Genomic DNA, 21,390 nt, shown 5'->3' on the forward strand with positions numbered 1-21,390 from the left:
GTGCTCCAGGAAAAAAAAAAACCACTTGTGCAAAACAGTCACAATTTGAAATGTGAGAAGTTTTTTGCATAAAACCCAAAGAAACACGCAATTTGTATGGTTCACAGCCCATGATGATTGCTAATTCCCACAGTCACTATGTGGCTTGGTCATTTGTTTTGGGCTTTTTTGCTTCATTTTAAATGAAGACTGAGTTAAAGACATAGCCTGTCACAACTGTACTGCATTTTTCCAGGAGTCTTAGAAAAGATGCTATAGTAATGGCATTTGTGGGGACAATTAAAGCTGGCAGATTTTATCTCCTGTTTGAAGAAACCAAGAAAGCCGGCTCCTTGTCCAAAAATCTTTTTCAATATGCCCATCACTGCTGTCCCAAATTACTGACTTAATTAAATTCCTTTCCTAAAATATACTTTTGCCCTAAATCCACATGCATAGACACAAGTAGCCCCCCAGAAGAGGTAACCCATAAAACTAACTCTCAAATATTATTGCCTTCAATAAATTGGTTTAGCTTTATAATTTCAAATATGGCAGCTATCTGTTATGAGATTTCTAATAAACAAGCAAATAATGGGGTTCTTTAAAACCTCTTTCATATTCATTAACTCACTCAAGCTTCACAGAAGTAGCAAAGACTTATGTGCTCATTCATTAATTCATTTCTACAGCAAACATTACTGACCATCAAACACTATATATAAGGGAGGCTAAAGATACAGATAAGATAACACTGCTTGCGTACACTCACAGTGTATGGGGTGACAGATAGGTAAAAATCATTATAGAGAGACAAGTTACAGTGAATACAACTCCCCAGAGTGAAATGCTTTGCCCTGAGTCAAACAGCCAGAAAGCTCTGGAGCAGAGATTTCTTCATAGGTCCCCCAAGTCTAAGCTCATAACACTCTCAAAGAAATCCGTTAGCTTCTTGTCAATTGACACATTTTGATGGGGAAAAGTGAGGGACAGAAAGCTCCCAGACTGAGATCCTTTCTCTTAGAAGAATAATCTGGGTTAATTATCTTAGGAACCAATGAGCAACCAGCAGAACTGAGAGAGAATTCTCAGCAGAACAACTGGGGGAAGCACTCCCAGAGGTCAATTTTACAATTTCTTCCTGTTAGTCCACAGAAGATGTCCAGTCTGGCACAGTTCCTGGCATTGGGTTAGTCCTTAAAAACTGTTTCTTTACTCTTTGTCCAATTGAATTCAAATTAGTCATGTGACCACTTGTGGCTACATTACCAAATGACAGACGCTCGACCCAAAAACTTTTGAGATCTCAGTGACATTGCCTTGAACTCCCAGTTCCTCAGTATGAGAAAGCCTTAAACCATCCTCAAGATCTTGGCTGTTTCCTGAAACTGAGAATCTTATTGTTTGATTCACTGCTACCATTCTACTCCCATGTCCCAAGGCACAGTCTTTTCCCCATTTTCCAAGAGAAAACTGTACAAATCTTTTGCTAGCTTCCAAGAATTGACTAGACATCCTATAATTATATCATGCACAACCCAGCACAGCTGCTTCACTATCTTGCTGGTTCTACTACCCCTTCTCTGTCTCTGTTTCATATGTCCTACTCCCTTTCCAGAGCAGCAAATATGCCCTTCCTCTTTGTTCAGGCACAGGTATACTATATATCCAGTTTCTATTGTAAGAGGACTTGTCAAGGTTTTTTTTTTTTTCCTTACCAAGGTGAATCTCTTCTTAGAAAGAATTCTCAGACTAACTAAGATAATAAGAATTTTCTGCCTTTATTCCACCCAAGACTGAAATCAAAACTGTAGACCACTGCTCTTTATTTTCAGTGTCTCCTGTGGTCACATGTTGAAAAGTAGCAGAGAGTTCCTATCATAATATCTCAATGCAAATGTAAGGATTGATTTCACCTCATCCAATGCCTTACATATCCACCCAGCTTTGATTCTCTGGTACCACATGCTTTCTCTACCTGAGTGTGCTGTGATGGTTTCTGGGTCTGTGCAATAAGCAACAGAAAGAAAAATCATTAAACACCTACTGAATACAAAACACTATTCTGGGGACTGGGAGGAATAAAGAATCATGACTCTGTTCCTGTCCTCTAGAAACTTAAAAGCTAATCTCTGGCATAAACGTACTGTGAAATCTTAGGGAAATGACAGTGTCCAAACTTCAGTCTCCTCATCTATAAAATCATGGTATCCTAAACATTTATTTCATAGGGTCACTGCAAAGAGTAAATGAAATAAAGGGAAAAAAGGCAGGACAAGTAACATTCTCAGCTTGACACGTGGCTAACAATAATAATAAATGGAGGGAAAAAATAAAACTCAAGACTGATTGTTGAACGAAACAGGAAAACATACACAATATAAGGCAGACTTGGATACCTTTTATTGGAGTGACACAAACCACTAGGGTGGTACCTGGGAGAGAAAGTTTCACTCTAGTTCAGTGGATTGAGAAAGACTAGTCAGAGCAGATAGAAGTTGAGGGAGGCATGAAAAATGAGTAGGATTTGGACAAATGGTCCTGGGAAGTTCCCACAAGGAGTTGGTAATCAGTGTTGAAAAGTTGTATATTTCTGGCAGTGTTTCAGTCTTGAAGGTAATGATCTTGGCTCCTACTGAAGCAGTATTGCTATATTCAGAAATGATTTGGTTGGTAGAACTCTTCAAAGTTTTATGGCTGAAATTGTACCTGATGCCTATGCAGTCTGTGGGTGACACAGAAGTATAAGCCTAGACATTACATTGCCTGAGGAAACATTTAGACTAATATTCAGTAGATGTCTCAACTGTGTGGGTACAACATCCCTGTGCCAAATTCCTCTAATTATCAGTTCCCACAGCTCCAGTTAAAGGAGGTTCATTGCCAATACAATTTTGACCACAATTAACATGTTGAAAAGAACCAGAGGAGGGGAAATACACCAGGTTTATGAAAGATCATGGTAAGAAGGACAAAGCTTCCAAAAAGTATAATCTTAAAAGGAATCTTAATTTTATTACTAGCTTGACACTAGGTAAGCCACTCATTCTCTTTCAACCTCAGAGTACCTCTCACACTCCTTGTAGCACTAATATCCTTAAACCTTTGATTCAAAATATAACAGAAATCAAGTATCACATTGCAGAGAAAATCAATTGAAATTGAACATGTAAAACTGTTTTGTAATTTTTCAACTATAAAATAAAGAGATTTTTATTACTGCTATAGAAATCACCCAATTTCAGTTCAACAAGCAGCACACCAATCCCCAGGAATACAAAAGATGAATAATCCCACCCTGCACTTGGAATGCATTGGAAGCCTTGTATCCAGACATGGACACCACAGTTTAATAGAGATACCAGTACTTAATACCCTAAGCTTTGGGGAGAAGCTGGAGCTATTGCTGGGTCAGAAGCTGTCATCTAATTGAAAATTCCTATCAGAGCTATGTGGGAGGGACTAAAATTCTTTTAAATTACTTAGGGCAGAACAAACATCCACAGGTAGAAGTTCCACAGAAGTGAATTTCAGCTTTGTGTAAGGAAGAACATCCCAATAGTTAGAGTTACCCCACTGGAAAAGTTAGTGAGTCCCCAGTACCAGAAGCATTTCAGAAGGATCTGGAGAACTAATTCTCAGATTTGCTGTAGGAGACATTTCCACAGGGTCAGCCCAGAAGATGTATAAATCTCCTCCCAGTTCTGAATCCCAAAGTCCCACAATATATAGGAATATTTATCATGGTTTATTCATTTACCCGATAAATATTTAGTGACTGGTTCTGACTTTGGGACCAGTATGGCTGGGTTTAAATCTCAACTCTGCCACTTCCTAGCTATGAGACTTTGGGGAGGTTAGCTTTGCTGTATCTTAGTTTCCTCATCTATAAGATGGGAACAGTAATAGTTTCTGCTCATAGAGTTGCTGTGAAGATGAAAGGAGAGGATTTGTGTAAAGCACTTTTGAACAGTGTCTGACACATAATATACAGTCAATCAATAGCAAACATTGTTAACCGTAGTAGTATATGTTAGGCATTGAGCTAGACACTAAAACAACATGAATCCTACCTTTCTTGAGTGTAATGTCATCCAGTAGGGTATAAAAGATATTAGACAAAAAGTCAAAAAATACAAATACAGTTTCAAACTATGACAATTGCTATGAAGGAAAAAAATAAAGAGGATGCTATGATAGCATACAAGAGAGGAGTTGGGGACTCATTTAGACTGGGAGGTGCAGGGAAGAGTTCTTTGAGAACTTGTTATAATAGAGACATATTCAAACACCAGTAATTTAAAGGGGTGCCAAATGCCTGGCCTTATTTTAAGTCAGCTAAGAAAGCAAACCAGCTATATGCTAGGGTATGAAGTCACTTGTCCGTCTGAGTCCCAATTTGTGTATCAAGTTTCACCTTAGTGTAAACAGGTTCTCTTTGCTTTGGCTATTAGTTACCATTTGATTTTCCTCTGGATCTATAAATTCCAGTCTATCCATCCATCATACTTACATCTATTCATCCATCTCTACTGAAGGATTCAAAGATATGTAGAGTCCAATCCTAAGGAGCTCCTGTAAGGGAGCCTGAAAAGTGAAAGTGAAATTCACACAGTCGTGTCTGACTCTTTGCTACCCCCATGGACTATACAGTCCATGGAATTCTCCAGGCCAGAATACTGGAGTGGGTAGCCTTTCCCTTCTCCAAGGGATCTTCCCAACTCAGGGATCAAACCCAGGTCTCCTGCATTGTGGCCAGATTCTTTACCAGCTGAGCCACAAGAGAGCCTGATATGTACACAAATTCCTGTAAGTGAAGATACATCAGGGAGATGGAGAGAAATGTTATGGAAATTTAAAAAACTAGAAATTCAGCACAGATGAGAGAATAAAGGAAGAATTGTTTGGAAAAAAGTGGTATGTTGAAAGCAAAAGTGAAAGTCACTCAGTCGTGTCCAACTCTTTGCAACCCCAGGGACTATACAGTCCATGGAATTCTCTAAACTAGAATACTGGAGTAGGTAGCCTTTCCCTTCTCCAGGGGATCTTCCCAACCTAGGGATCGAACCCAGGTCTCCCAAATTGCAGGTGGATTCTTTACCAGCTGAGCCACTGTTGAAGCATGCCAGAAAATTCTAAGCAAAGTGAATTTAAAGTAATCAAATCTTATTCAGCATTTGGGTTCTAAAATCAGTGCATAAAGCATGGTTAGATGCAAAAAATCACAACTAGATGATAGTCAACATTCCTTGAAAATCACTTCAGCAGGAACCATTCTGGAAAATGACATACCATCACTCAAGAAATCTAGTAGAGCCAGTGTTTCCTCTAGTCTTGAAGTCATTTGCTGTTGGCTTCAGTTGAACATCTGATGAATCTGTGAGCTTCCTTTAAAGTGCTATGTTGGAAAATTAGCAAGGAAACACAAACTTTAAATGATAAAATGGATCAGTTAGACCTAATTGATATCTATAGGACATTTCACCCCAGAACAATGAATTTCACCTTTTTCTCAAGTGCACATGGAACATTCTCCAGGATAGATCACATCCTGGGCCATAAATCAAGCCTTGGTAAATTCAAAAAAATTGAAATCATTTCAAGCCTTTTTTCTGATCACAATACAGTAAGATTAGATGTCAACTTCAGGAAAAAAAAAAACTATTAAAAATGCAAGCAAATGGAGGCTAAACAACATGCTTCTGAATAACCAACAAATCACAGAAGAAATCAAAAAAGAAATCAAAATATGCATAGAAATGAATGAAAATGAAAACACAACAACCCCAAACCTATGAGATTCAGTAAAAACACTGCTAAGGGGAAGGTTCATAGCAATACAAGCTTACCTCAAGAAACAAGAGAAAAATCAAATAAATAACCTAACTCTACACCTAAAGCAACTAGCAAAAGAAGAAATGAAGAACCCCAGGGTTAGTAGAAGGAAAGAAATCATAAAAATTAGGGCAGAAATAAATGAAAAAGAAACAAAGGAGACCATAGCAAAAATCAACAAATCTAAAAACTGGTTCTTTGAGAAGATAAATAAAATTGACAAACCATTAGCCAGACTCATCAAGAAAAAAAGGGAGAAGAATCAAATCAACAAATTAGAAATGAAAATGGAGAAATCACAACAGACAACACAGAAATACAAAGGATAATAAGAGACTATTATCAGCAACTACATGCTAATAAAATGGACAACTTGGAAGAAAAGGACAATTTCTTAGAAAAGTATAACTTTCCAAAACTGAACCAGGAAGAAATAGAAAATCTTAACAGATCCATCACAAGCATGGAAATAGAAACTGTAATCAGAAATCTTCCAACAAACAAAAGCCCAGGACCAGATGGCTTCACAGCTGAATTCTACCAAAAATTTAGAGAAGAGCTAACACCTATCCTACTCAAACTCTTCCAGAAAATTGCAGAGGAAGGTAAACTTCCAAACTCATTCTATGAGGCCACCATCACCCTAATACCAAAACCAGACAAAGATGCCACAAAAAAAGAAAACTATAGGCCAATATCACTGATGAACATAGATGCAAAAATCCTTAACAAAATTCTAGCAAACAGAATCCAACAACATATTAAAAAGATCATACATCATGACCAAGCGGGCTTTATCCCTGGGATGCAAGGATTCTTCAATAACCACAAATCAATCAATGTAATACACCACATAAACAAATTGAAAGATAAAAACCATATGATTATCTCAATAGATGCAGAGAAAGCCTTGGAGACAAAATTCAACATCCATTTATGATTAAAAAAAATAAAACCTGCAGAAAGCAGGCATAGAAGGAACATACCTCAACATCATAAAAGCCATATATGATAAACCCACAGCAAACATTATCCTCAATGGTGAAAAATTGAAAGCATTTCTCCTAGAGTCAGGAGCAAGACAAGGGTGCCCACTCTCACCACTACTATTCAACATAGTTTTGGAAGTTTTAGCCACAGCAATCAGAGAAGAAAAAGAAGTAAAAGGAATCCAGATTGGAAAAGAAGAAGTAAAACTCTCACTGTTTCCAGATGACATGATCCTCTACATAGAAAACCCTAAAGACTCCACCAGAAAATTACTAGAGCTAATCAATGAATATAATAAAGTTGCAGGATATAAAATTAACACGCAGAAATCCCTTGCATTCCTATACACTAACAATGAGAAAACAGAAAGAGAAATTAAGGAAACAATTCCATTCACCATTGCAACTAAAAGAATAAAATACCTAGGAATAAATCTACCTAAGGAAACAAAAGACCTATATAACGAAAACTATAAAACACTGATGAAAGAAATCAAAGATGACACAAATAGATGGAGAAATGTACCATTTTCATGGACGGGAAGAATCAATATAGTGAAAATGAGTATACTACCCGAAGCAATCTATAGATTCAATGCAATCCCTATCAAGCTACCAATGGTATTTTTCAGAGAACTAGAATAAATAATTTCACAATTTGTATTAAATACAAAAAACCTCAAATAACCAAAGCAATCTTGAGAAAGAAGAATGGAGCTGGAGGAATCAACCTGCCTGACTTCAGACTATACTACAAAGCTACAGTCATAAAGACAGTATGGTAGTGGCACAAAGACAGAAATATAGATCAAAGGAACAAAATAGAAAGCCCAGAGATAAATCCATGCACCTACGGACACCTTATCTTTGACAAAGGAGGCAAGAATATACAATGAAGAAAAGACAATCTCTTTAACAAGTGGTGCTGGGAAAACTGGTCAACCACTTGTAAAAGAATGAAACTAGAACACTTTCTAACACCATACACAAAAATAAACTCAAAATGGATTAAAGATCTAAATGTAAGACCAGAAACTATAAAACTCCTAGAGGAAAACATAGGCAAAACACTCTCTGACATAGATCACAGCAGGATCCTCTGTGACCCACCTCCCAGAGCAATGGAAATAAAAGCAAAAATAAACAAATTGGACCTAATTAAACTTAAAAGCTTTTGCACAACGAAGGAAACTATAAGCAAGGTGAAAAGACAGCCTTCAGAATGGGAGAAAATAACAGCAAATGAAGCAACTGACAAAGAATTAATCTCAAAAATATAAAAGCAGCTCCTGCAGCTCAATTCCAGAAAAATAAATGACCCAATCAAAAAATGGGCCAAAGAACTAAACAGACGTTTCTCCAAAGAAGACATACAGATGGCTAACAAACACATGACAAGATGCTCAACATCACTCATTATCAGAGAAATGCAAATCAAAACCACAATGAAGTACCATCTCACGCCTGTCAGAATGGCTGCTATCAAAAAGTCTACAAACAATACATGCTGGAGAGGGTGTGGAGAAAAAGGAACTGTCTTACACTGTTGGTGGGAATGCAAACTAGTACAGCCACTATGGAGAAAAATGTGGAGATTCCTTAAAAAACTGGGAATAGAACTGCCATATGCCCCAGCAATCCCACTGCTGGGCATACACATGGAGGAAACCAGAATTGAAAGAGACATGTGTACCCCAATGTTCATCGCAGCACGGTTTACAATAGCTGGGACATGGGAGCAACCTAGATGTCCATTGGCAGATGAATGGATAAGAAAGCTGTGGTACATATACACAATGGAATATTACTCAGCTATTAAAAAGAATGCATTTGAATCAGTTCTAATGAGGTGGATGAAACTGGAGCCTGTTACACAGACTGAAGTAAGTCAGAAAGAAAAACACCAATACAGTATATTAACACATATGTATGGAATTTAGAAAGATGGTAATGATGACCCTATATGTGAGACAGCAAAAGAGACACAGATGTAAAGAACAGACTTTTGGACTCTGTGGGAGAAGGCCAGGGTGGAATGATTTGAGAGAATAGCATTGAAACATGTATATTATCATATGTGAAATAGATCGCCAGTTTGGGTTTGATGCATTGGACAGGGTGCTCAGGGCTGGTGCACTGGGATGACCCTGAGGGATGGGATGGGGAGGGAGGTGGGAAGGTGGTTCAGGATGGGGAACACATGTATACCCATGGCTGATTCATGTCAATGTATGGCGAAAACCAGTACAATATTGTAAAGTAATTAGTCTCCAATTAAAATAAATAAATTAATTTAAAAAATAAAGTGCTATATTGAATGAAAAATATGAATTCTTCCATATGAATTCTTAAATCACATGGTGTGAGATTCACAGGAGAGGCGAGAAGCAGTCACTGCCACACCTCCCACATCCTCCAGGATGGAGCTCACCACTTCATGTGTGGAAAGGGCCAGAGCTGCCCCAAGAGCTTACCTATTAGTTAACTCTTACTTTCTGCCTCTCTCTACCAATTAGCCTTATTTTTTTGCCAAATAAATAGTTAAATTTGCATGCATTATGTAGAAATGATGTGTATCCAATGTAAGATGATCAAAGACCTGAGGTCAGCAAAGAGTTATGCTTTCAGGAAATAGCTTACTTACACAATATAGCTGAAATTTGAGGGTCTGTATTAGTTTCCTAGGGCTGCCATAAAAAACTACCACAAACTAAGTGTCTTAGAACAACAGAAATTTATTCTCTCATAGTTCTGGAAGTCTGGAATCCGGGTGTCAGCAGGACCATATACTCTCTGGAGACTCTAGGGCTTTGCCTCTTTCAGCTTCTGGTAGCTCCACATTCATTGGCTTCTGGAAGCAAAGTCCCCATATCTTTGCCTCTGTCTTCCTGTGGCCATCTTCCCTGTGTCTCAATCTTCTCTCTTCCTTGCCTTAAAAAGACATTGGGTTCAGGGCTCACTCTAAATCCAAGATAATCTCACCTTGAAATCCTTAACTTAATTAACATCTTCAAAGACCTCATTTTCAGATAAGATCACATGCATAGGTACCTGGGGCTAGAATTTGGACATATCTTTGGGGAGCCACCATCTAAACCACTAAAAAATTTAAGAAAGAGAGTAATAAATGTAGATTGAAGCTCTATTTTGACCAGCTTTGAATGCCAATTTCAAATGTCTTTGAGGGTTCTTTGCAGAGTTGTAATGCTAGCAACCTTGACTTCAACAACTGTTCAAACACCTATACTATAGGGTCCCCTCCTCTGCCTCACCACCACTATCTGACACCCTGCAACCCTCCTTTCCCTTACTTTAATTACTCATTGGGATCATTGCAGTTCACAAAGCATTGACATACTTCAATGTCTGCTTTTCCATGTCCTAATTAAAACTCCCATCCCATATCCCATCCTCTACATGTGGTGGTGTGGTTTAGTCGCTAAGTTATGTCCGACTCTTAGGACCCCATGAACTGTAGCCTGCCAGTCTCCTCTAGTGATAGTTAATCAACTGAAATAATCTTCATTAAGGAAAGCACTGGCTCATCAACATTATTTAAAAACCTATACGCAGACTTCCCTGGTGGTCCACTGGTTAAGAATTCATCTGCCAATGCAGGGAACACAGGTTCAATCCCTACTCCAGGAAGATTCCACATGCCACAGGGCAACTAAGCCCTAGAGCCACAACTACTGAAGCCAGCATGCTCTAGAGCCTGCTTTCTGCAACCAGAGAAGCCACCAAAATAAGAAGCCCATGCACCGCAACTACAGAGTAGCCCTGACTCACCGAAACTAGACAAAGCCCACATGCAACAACAAAGACCCAGCACACCCCAAAAATACAAAAAATTTCAAAATAAATTAATTTAAAAAAAAATTTTTAACCCTATATGCATCGCCCAAAAAGTGTGATACCAGATCCCTCTAGAGAGATGCAGCTGCTGCCAGAGACACCACCTGAAACTGATGGGAAGGGGAAAATGCCCTGGCTAGCCCCTTCTTCTTGCCCCCAGATCTCTCACCATTGGCCAAACCCAGCTAGAAGCTAGCTGCCACAGGAGCCTGGAAACAACAGCTTGCAGAAATCAGTTCCTGAGACATAGAACGGTGGAGGGAGGAAAAGGCGTGGATCTGGGGACACAAAGGCCCGGGCCCAACATATATTATTATCCCCATTTTATGGAGCAGGTCATGGAACTTGGCAAAAGTTATTAGTTGTCCAGAGTCACATAGCTAGTAAGTATTAGTATGGAGTTTGAGTCCAAGTCTATCTGAATCCAAACCCTGAGTTCTTGCCACGGTCTGATCTGACCATCATGGACATTCCAGTTGTTTTGTCCAAATGCCTACCTCGGGAAGCAGGTCGGGGGCTTCCCTGGTAGCTCAGCTTGTAAAGGATCCGCCTGCAATGAGGGAGACCCCAGTTCAATTCCTGGGTTGGGAAGATCCCCTGGAGAAGGGATAGGCTACCCACTCCAGTATTCTTGGGCTTCCCTGGTGGTTCAGATGGTAAAGAATCCACCTGCAATGTGGGAGACCTGGGTTTGATCCCTGGATTGGAAATATCCCCTGGAGGAGGGCATGGCAACCCACTCCAGTATATTTGTCTGGAGAATCCCCATGGACAGAGGAGCCTGGTGGGCTACAGTCCATGGGGTTACAAAGAGTTGTATATGACTGAGCAACTAAGTGCAGAGGCAGCTTGGGGTTCTGAGAGGCTGTTTTAAGAGGACTTTCTCTGGATTTGAGATTTGGATTTTTTGAAGGACACAGAAATGTACTGCTTCATTTCTCACTTCATGGAAGGACTTGCCATGCCCGCTGCTGTGAGTGCTATCAGCTCAAGCAGGACTGTCTCAGCTACAGAGAGCCACCTTGTCCAAAGTTGTGCCCTTCCCTGGCAGCCCATGTCCAATAACTGATAAAGGCTGGGTTTTTTGGACGCACTTCAGCAGAACAACACAAATGAACATCAGAGTTCTACCTTTCCCACTGCCCAACCCCGAGGTGTTGGTCCATCTCCTTTCCACGGGTGTTGGTCCCTAACACCAACCCTGTCTCTGTACCAGCTTTTAGAGAACTCAACCTATGATGACTTCTGTTGTTATTGTTCTCACCTTGGCCCATAACCCTTCAATCTACACATACTAGTTGATGGTGCAGGAACATCCATTATAGTGGAAGCAATAGGGGTAATGTTACCTACTTTCCTCTTAGACTGTCTACAGGCTTCTAAATCTGCCCTCACTGAGATTGTTCTGATTAAGATTGACAAGCAACTGAAACAACTCTCAGATGGGGAGGCACTTGGTCATTTTCTTCATGTTCATCCTTTGCTGGTCCTCCCAGAATGAATCACCAGGAAAGCATTTGATCAGAACTTCTGTGGAAGCACAACCCCCAGCTCTTTAACCTCACGGTTTGTTTCTTATGCAGAGGGTAGGAAATGCCTTCAGAACCCCTTACTGTCTTGATGGCAGGGATTTAAACCCACTCTAGCATCCCTTAGCACTTCTGCATGTTAGGGTCTGCCTGGAAGTTGCCAAGATTGGACTCTGCCTTTCTGCAAAATGCTTGAAGCTGTGCTTAAATTCATTGGTTTCTGACTGCCAGCCCTCTCAGCCATGACAAAGGGAATTCTAGAAGACATCAAGTCTGCCTCTCTGACCTTGAAGAAGGACCCCTCTCTCCAACACACCCATATTTTTCCTTTAAAATGAAAGAAATTTCCTTTTTTCTTGGCTCTCCAATCAGATGGCAGTGAGCTGCAGAAGCTCTGTAGGACTCTAGCTAACCTCCCCCACACACTGTTTTCTTTCTTCCTGCCCTTACCCTTCTTAGATGTCAGTACAGCACCTATTATTCATGGCTTCATTGACATTTCTTCTCAATCCCCAAAGCTGGTGATGACTCATCCTCTCCTGTCACCGAAGGGCATCACTGGGCTGTGTACAACGCACCACATGAAATCCATGCTACCTCTTCTCTGATGCCTTTCAACAGAGGCACCCTGGAAACTTTTTAATTTGATGACCTAAAGAAAAACACAAAGATTTCCAATTTTATAGCCTGTAGGCTTAAATTAAGCCACCTTCCTGGGTCATGCAGGACCCCAAGGACTCTGGACTCGCCTTGGGGGAGGAGAGTCCCCAGGTTAGTTTAGCAAGGGTCTAAAATGTCCATAACCTTTGCTTGGAGGATGTGTTTGAACACATCCACCCACCCCCAAAATGCTCTTAGCATGGAAGAGGAATGATACTTCAATGCAAGCCTTTCCGCAGACAATGTCTTTGGATTTTCCATAGGATATGTTTTTCCTAAAAAGAACTGAGAACTTACTGGGCTAAATGGGACTGAGGAAGCTTACTCCCAGAGAAAATTTGTGTCTCCACAGCACTACTAACATCATATAGGATGGCGACTTCCTAGGAGGTTGCATCCATCTCCCTAATCTTATTAGCCTCTTGACCGTTCGGTAGGATAGATTCTCCTCACTCCCAAACTTACAGCCTGAACCATAGTGATGTGTGGATAAGAGAAAGGGGTCTCTGGTAATGTGACTTAGTAGAGAGAATGACAGTGACCCTTTTAGTAGAATCACATGCAGTATAAAAAGAGGAAGTTCATCCTGCGGGGCAAAGGTTTGCAGTCTTGCAAATGTAGTGCATTGATGGCAGGCAACAGCTATGGCATTTGCTCTCCCTCCCCCTATCCTCTATCTCCCATCTCTGTATCTTCCAAGCCACAAACACAACCCCATCCAACAGCAAAATCAGAAAGCAGTCACTCACAACCCACACTTGAGATCAAACCAAGGAAGAGATATAACTTTGGGGCTAAAGCCAGGACACAAATGTGTGACCTCTAGACTACGCATAGTTCTCAGATGTGTTGGTTTAGTTCATGTAGTATCTTTCTTTAAAATTTAAATGTACATATAAAATTGTGAAGTTCCACATAAAAATATAGTTTTCTGATTTCTCTTGAAAAATAAAACCATCTTACCACATCATGCTAGAATTGCTGACGGCCACTACCAGCTAGAGCTGGTTAACCGACCCCAGCCACTTTACAAGAAGCCCTGACTCTCCAATTTGCTTCTCTTACACAGGGCCTGTTTCACCTTTCTATATGGCCCCTACAGGCAACCAAGTCTGAGTCTCTTGGGTTAAGGCAGGGAACAGAGAGGAAAGAGAGAAGGTCAAATGAGAAGAGGTACTATTTGTAAAATATATATATCCATGATGTATGTATGTTAAAATGCTTTGGGATACACATAACAAAATATCTGACTAAAAGTTGCTTAAACAGTAAGGACTTTTAATGCTTTAACAGGAATTGGAAAATTGGCAGATGCAGGGTTAGATCAGTTGCTCAACAATTTCAAGATTTCAAGGCTCTAGGTCAGCTTCTCTGAAGTGTTTGTTGCTCTCTCCTCATGGTGACAAGACGGTTGCCACAGCTCCAAATACCATATCCTCACTCAATGACATAGAAAAGAAAGAAAAGAGAGACTAGAGTTTCTCCTCTCATGTCTCTCATCAAAGACAAAACTCTTTCCAGAAGACTTTGCCACAGGTCTCATTGGTGGGAGCAAGGCCACATGACCACTGCTAAGCCAATTGTTAGCAAATGAGAATGGGATCATCATGTTTGAATGAGCCCAAACATGGTTCATCCCTGGATCTAGTAGAGGAGTCCACTTTGTATATTGCTACCCACCCAGTTCTGCTAAAAAGAAGGGAAGAATGTAGACGTTTGTAAAACCTACCACCTGTGAAAGATGTGGCCATACAGGACATCCCAAGATTCTACTAAGACGGCTCCATGTCAGCTGGGATGCTGGGAAAGACCTAAAATATGGCTGAGTAGAATCAGCCCCTGTGGCATCTGTAGGAGTTGTAAGATAAGGATGGAATACAAAGTGAAGGACCATTTGCCCTTTTTATGGACTCCATTTTGCCTAGCTGACAGTAAGATCATCTTGTTATGGGGGGAATTCTATCATCCCTTTCCACAGTTAGGGGCCTAGCATTTTTGTTTCAGATATTCATCTGGCCATTGGGAGGGTTGATTCCCATCCTGACCTCATCCCAGAATTTGCTCTCCAGGTTTTCTTTCCCCTAAGGGTGCGTAAAACAGCGTTGCCCTTGGGAGCAGGCCTGGGACTCAGTCCTGCAGCTGGAAGGACAGCTCATCTGGCTAAAGCTCTTTCCCAAAGGAACCGATGATGTGGCTTCTGGAATTAGAGCCTCAGGTCATAAATCAGGGCTTGTTGCCTGGTCCCTTGTTGCCTCTTCCTTGACTCACACAGTCCCAGACATCCTCAGAGTCACAGGCTCTGGGAAATGGTTAGTAAGTAAAACTTTAGCTCCTGGTCCTAAGTACCCTCTCCTCTTATAACCCACTCTGCTAAACTGGAAGGACTGAGTAATGCTGATGGTCCTAGAAGGCCCCAGGACAATAGAAGTACCCTGTCAAAGCCCTTTTCATCCCACTGCATATTAAAATATCAGACTAGGAGCCTAATCGTGGGAGTCCTTCATGCACTATTTGTCAGATGCCCAATCCATGTCCAATAGCACATCAGTTAGCAAATTTCAAAAACTGAGAAATAAAATAATGATTTCTATACTTTATATTGACATCATGCTCTCCAGGCTTCTGAATACCTTCAAACCCACTGCCTCATCAGATACTTCTGATGACCCTGAGCAGCCACCAGTGATGGGGTCAAAGAATAAGTCTGTCAACATAGCCACCATCTTATTGAATGCCTGCTGCATGCCAGGCACTGTGCTAAGCACTTTACATCCATCGTCTCATTTAATGTTCTCAACAGCCCTAAGAAGCAGGTATCATTACTGACCCCATTTTACAAGTGAGAGATCCCAAACTTAGAAAAATGGTACAACTTTCCCAAGGTAGCAAGAAACAGAGCCAGGTTTCAAGCTCAGGTCTGTCTGGTTCCAAAGCCTGGGCTTTTAGTAATCACTATGTTATTCTTTCAGTGGTGTTTTAATGGTGGCTGGAGTAACTACTCCTCATCTCATGGATAAGCTTGGGCACTATACCATTAGTGTGACTCCCTTCCACTTCCTGCTTCTTCCTTCTCTCCCCGGACTCACCTCCTGCTCTCTGTTGCCCTCTGAGTTTCCCTGGGAAAACCTTCAAGGCTCAAGTTCTAGGTTGGGTTCTCTACATCCTAGAAGAACAGGTCCAGGTCTCTTCCAACTTTGTCCCGTCAGGACTCCAAGACTGAACCAGGCCTGAGAATCAGAGGTGGAAACTGGCAGGACCAAACACCAGGATAGTCTCAGGCAATCCTGACGTTTTGGGGAGGTCAGGACCAGCAGGCCCAGAAGGACCCACTTGAATCAAGAGTTCAGAGATGAGCAACAGCTCTTACTTATGCCACATTCAGGGCCAGGAGCCAATGTGAGGGTCAGGGACCAAGAGGAAGAGCATATGAGGGAAGAATATAGGGTCTGCACTTGGACAACAGATATCTAGCCCAAGGAATCGCCCACCTCAGCTAGGAGCAAAGGCTTAGGCTCACACGTAAGCCAACTGAGAGCCCTGGGAGCTAAGAGGAGAACCCACATTCAGAGCAGGACTCTGGGCCATGCAGAGGGCTCAGAAGCAAGGGGCCAATAGAACAAACAGTCCCAGACAACTTTGGCGGTCCCTGTTCTGCCAGGTAAAATCTGACCAATTAGTTCAGCTAAAATGTTATTGACTGCTTCATATTCAAATTCATCCCTCTCAGGGGACACATAAGTAATATACTTGTACCATCTCTAATCCTTAGCATAGCCCCCAAACATAATAGATATCAGTGAGTTACCATTTTACAGATGAGAAAACAAGGTTGAAGAGCTTAGGTGACCTGCCCCAGGTCTTCTAGAAGAGACAGGATTGGAACCCTGGTCTTCCTGACTCCCTAGAAAATATTCTTTCCTTTCTAGCATGTCTCTTACCCAAGAATCATAACTGGCATCCTCATACACCAGGAAACTAAGGAGATCCTGCATGTATCCAGTTGTCAGCTAAGATCTTCTAGATAAAATCTTCTAGATACTGCCTCTGTCAGGAGTGTTCTGGGTGCCTCAAATGCAACAGGAGATGAGACAAAGAGTCTGCACTCGAAGAACTCCCTGCCCACCGCTCCCACTGGACTTTGCCAGTGTCGCTCAAAGCCCAGCAAAGAGCCAGCTGCCCCTCCCTATCCTTCCCTGGCCCTTGGGAGGGCAGGTTGAGTCTGGTGTTGCATTTGCCCCCATGAACTTGCTCTGCCCATTATGAAACCACAGTGTTGACAGGTGCAGGACCATTGGGCAAGTGGTTTAGACTGTATCATTTTTAATCTAAACTGCATCGTCTGTGATCAGAGGCTTCTACAGGCTCAGAGAGGTTTCTGTTTGTTTGGAGCTGGGAGGATTTGCTCAGATTAGCATAGAGATTGTCTGCACATCAGGGAAAGGGGCCCAGTGGCTGCCTATAGCCCAGCTAGAACATAGTCAGCTCACCTCCTCCCCGTGGACCACAAGCCCTGGAGTGACACAGCATTTCTGTGGGCTCCGGCAGTAAGGAATGACATCTCTTGGTTATCTTATCGCTCTCCATCACTGAAGCTCCTTAGGAATGATTTCAGCCCCTTCTCCATAAGCCAGGGCTATAAATAAAGATTCCCCAGGGATGCTGAATCCTGCCCTTTATCCCGATCGCCTCTGTGACTCATCCCACAGGCAGATTCTTCTTCCATCTTCTTGATTGTAGGGAGGGGGAAGTGAAAGTCTGTGCCTGTCTGTATGAGTGGGTGTGCGTGGCCATGCTTGTCTGCATACTGTGTGCATTTGTTTAGGTGCAGTCTGGGCACATGCATGCGTATCTGTGCATGGAATTCTGTGTGTATACCGTATCTATCTGTGACTCAGTATTTAATTTTAAAGGATAAAGAGAACATGAATTCTCACATAAATTTTTCCATTAGGACTGTTAGCTAAGCCTCCATATTAAGTCACATCTACTAGTATTTATTAAGGCCCTTCTTTGTGCACAGCCCTAAGCTAAGCAAGGAAAATAAGACATAGTTATATCATCTTCACTACAGCTGCTTAAAGCAAATAAGATCCCTGAACTGGCAGTGGCAGTTGAGAAAGCATTTCAAGAAAAGCCTCACCTGTGGCAGAGGAGAATCGAGAAAACAATTACCGAGTTCCTTCTCTATACTAGATCTTTACTAAGTGCCACATTATTTACTTCTCACCACAACAACATCCCACAAATGAGAAAACAGCCTCAGAGAAGTTAGGTAACTTACCTGAAATCACGCAAACCATAAAGTTCCAAGAACTTAGAACTTTGGGGCAGAACCGTAGAGGTCCTCTCATCTAAACTTTCATCTAATATTTGCATCAACCCTATAAAATGCCTAAAAACTGGCCATTTGGCCCCTTGGTAGAGAACTCAACTTTCGAGACAGAGTGTTCTATCTATAGACAGTGCCAAACTGCTGGAAAGTTCTCTCCTATGTTGAATCCCCATCAACCCTCATCTCATTTCTGCCTGTCAACTCTTTTGCCCTCTGGGCCAACAAAGTCTAATTCCTCTTTCTGTCACTTCCCTTCAAATAAAGGATGACCACTGTCAAGCTGTTTCTTCACCAATGTTTCCTTCAACCATTCCATACTTGACATAATTTTGAATTTCTAAATAATTGCTCATCACTGTATCCATCATGCTTGTATGCACAGTGCTGACACAATTTGGTTAAGTAAATATCAGTTGAGTGAATAAAACAAGCCCTTTCAGGGTAGATGGTACCATGACTTTTTTCATTAAGACTTTTATCTTAATTAAGGATTTTCCATTGCCAGTGTGCCTATTCTGACTAGTTCAACTGCAGGTTTAAAGGAAGCATCCAAGGGACTCTAAAGTAAACTAAACACGAAAGTATTAAAGGGACTTGTGGCATGAGAACAATATCAGAGAGCACCTACCACCCTCTTTCTCTGCTTCCTCATGTTCTTTGATCTCTACTTTCACTTTTTGTATCTACTATATTCTCTTCTTGGTATGCTGGTTTCCACTATTGCTCACGGTCCAACATGATGACTGTCCCGTAGCCATATTCCCATATAGCACCATGTCTATCAGCATAAGTAACAGGGGGTCTGTGTCTCAGTAGAGAGGAACTGATTGGTCATACTTGAGTCAGGTGACTAGTTCTAGGCCAGTCAGCATAGGCTAGTAGGCAACAGGAAGGGATCATTGAGTACAAACATGCATCCTTCAGTACCTTTTTAGCAAAGCTTCCAAGAATATGTTTTAAAGGAAGGGAAGATTCTTTGGAAAAGGAGTATGGGTGAATAGAAATGATGGCATCTCTTGTACACCTTTAAGTATCAGATTCTACATCTATCTCTATGGCACATGATACTCTCAGAGAAGCAGTTTATCCTTAGGATGTCTAAACGTGGGCTCTAGGGACTTTCATAACTTCTAGTGTTTCTATAATTCCACTTCAGGGCCATGAGGCCCTGAAAAGCCTGACCAGTGGCCATAGGTGGCCTGGAGAGAGCTCAAGCTTTAAACCTGCAGGAGGATGTTCTACTGGAGTTACTGTGGCTCTTTAGATCTTATCAGTAATCTTGGCCATCTAATACAGAAGATTCAGGCAGCAAATAAACACATAAACAGCCCATTTTCTTCTTTCCTGTATTCAGAAAGAAGGTATGTACACATGGAGTGATGAGGGTTTTGGTTAGGGAAGGGCTAGAAAAAAGGGGAATGTGGCTGTTTTGTAAAAAGAAGTTAAAATGGATTGAATTATAGACTGGAAAGTCCCTTAGAGATCATCTAGCCCTGTAGTCATCAAACTGTGTTTCTCAGACCTCTAGGGTTCCTTAAGAACCAAAGGAAGAGGTAACAGGAGCAGCTGAGTAGGCAGATTTCCACCTACCACCACCTGGCTCACCTGCATTTTACCAGCAGCGCAGCAATTCTGCTGTTTTTAATATTATATGTTGCATTTCTGTGTGCTATTTCCCTCTTTCTTAGGTGAGTAAACAGACTGCCGAGAGGGAAATGACTTGCTCAGGGTCACACAGACAGCCAGAGTCCAAGCGGAGCTGGTTCCAGTTGTGCTGACTCCCAGAGCCCTCTCTCTCTGTTGGCACAGGTCATACTGAGACAAGAAAGGGAACAATGATTTTTGACAGGGATAAGTATCATGACAGCTAACCATCTGTGTTTTCTTCCTACAGCAAAGTGTCAGACGTTCACTCCTGACACTTTTCCATCACCCAGTAGCCCAGACATACAGCTGTGCTTGGCAATGTTCAAGCAGTAGGACAGTGATGAACTGGTAGCTTCAGGGCTCAAGCCCCATAAAGGGCCAAAATCACTCCTTAGGTGTCTATTTTGCAATTACCTGATTCATAAAAGGATCTTGTAGAAGTTAGGGTAATTTAATTACAATCAACAGAGCCCAACTCTAACTAGCATGAAAGAGAGATTCAAAGAGAATATTGAAGAGCCTTCCAAACTGACAATGTCAAGTCACCATGGATGGAATGAATGAAGGTCAATCAATTTGCCCAAGATTGCAAGATCATGGGAGGAGACAGATGGATGAACTTAGGTTACATGACCACCTCCTTAGTATCCACTGACATTCTTTTGTACAACTGCTTGTTCCAGGCTCTCCAGGTCACTATATTTACTGCTTCCCTTAAGCCAAGTCTTGGGTAGCATGGCTCAAGCAGTCACAGGCTACCTATTTCACAAGTGGCCCTTGCTCCTTCTCACCTTTCCCACTTTGACCTGCCTTTTGTCAGGCTTTCATCACTCTAAGAATCATAACACCAAACTATTGTCAGACCCCCAAGTAGAGTTTCCTTGCTGTCTCAGTATCTTGGAACCTAGTGTTATGATTCCTTCGGCTCACCCATACAATTTCTTACTGTGCCCTCTCTTCTGGAAATCTGGGGATGGTTACTTTGGGGCCAGAATAGAGGGCAAGATGCGAAAAAACATAGCATTCAGAATTATCTCCCTTCTTTGACAAGCCGTCTAAGAACTGGACTCAAATTTAGAGTTGGTTCAATTCGAGAGTTAAGGGGCAACTCTTGTTCCCCATCTCAGTTCATGAATTTTAGCCTAGAGCAAACAGTCAGCTCCAACATGTTTCCTCACTAGTTCTCCAAGAAGATCTATGGGAACTTCAGATAGTCTGAATCCCTACATCTGAGTCCCTGCAGCAGACACAATTAGGTCCACCCCATGGACTTTGCTGCATAACCTCCAAAGTCACTTCTAGCTCTAAGTGTTTGTGATTCTCTGAGGAAACAAAGGGAATTTATTTCTAAGAAGAGGGTGATGAATGTCTTACTCAATGAGCCATAATTCACTCTGCCAGATTCTGGAGACTTCCTGGCTGATCATTGAGAACACTACCATAATGCTGAATTTGTGCCATTTGCTTGGGAGTTTATGACATCAGAGAGCAGAGTCTGACCTGACCCTTGGAGGAAAAATGTTATCTAAACCATGAGGTGATAGACCCTGTCTACCCTTGGAAC

At 41.5% G+C, this 21,390-nt stretch overlaps 2 protein-coding genes across 17 annotated transcripts in view; one reads left to right on the forward strand and one right to left on the reverse strand.

Moving 5' to 3' along the window:
- LOC145510137 (uncharacterized) overlaps nt 1-21,390 on the forward strand; it is a 520,288-nt gene that overhangs the window by 467,555 nt on the left and 31,343 nt on the right. The gene's annotated exons all lie outside the window — the stretch shown is intronic.
- The window catches only part of LOC145510139 (uncharacterized), a 51,255-nt gene continuing 39,382 nt past the window's right edge, over nt 9,518-21,390 (reverse strand). Inside the window, exons 5-6 of the mRNA XM_081500592.1 lie at nt 12,638-12,839; nt 9,518-9,734 (exon numbers count right to left, since the gene is read on the reverse strand). The gene's annotated coding sequence lies outside the window, so the exon portion shown is untranslated. The remainder of the gene's footprint in view (nt 9,735-12,637; nt 12,840-21,390) is intronic.

This window comes from Giraffa tippelskirchi, chromosome 6 (assembly GCF_054371585.1).
Source record: "Giraffa tippelskirchi isolate mGirTip1 chromosome 6, T2T-mGirTip1v1.2.pri, whole genome shotgun sequence".
Lineage (NCBI taxonomy): Eukaryota > Metazoa > Chordata > Mammalia > Artiodactyla > Giraffidae > Giraffa > Giraffa tippelskirchi.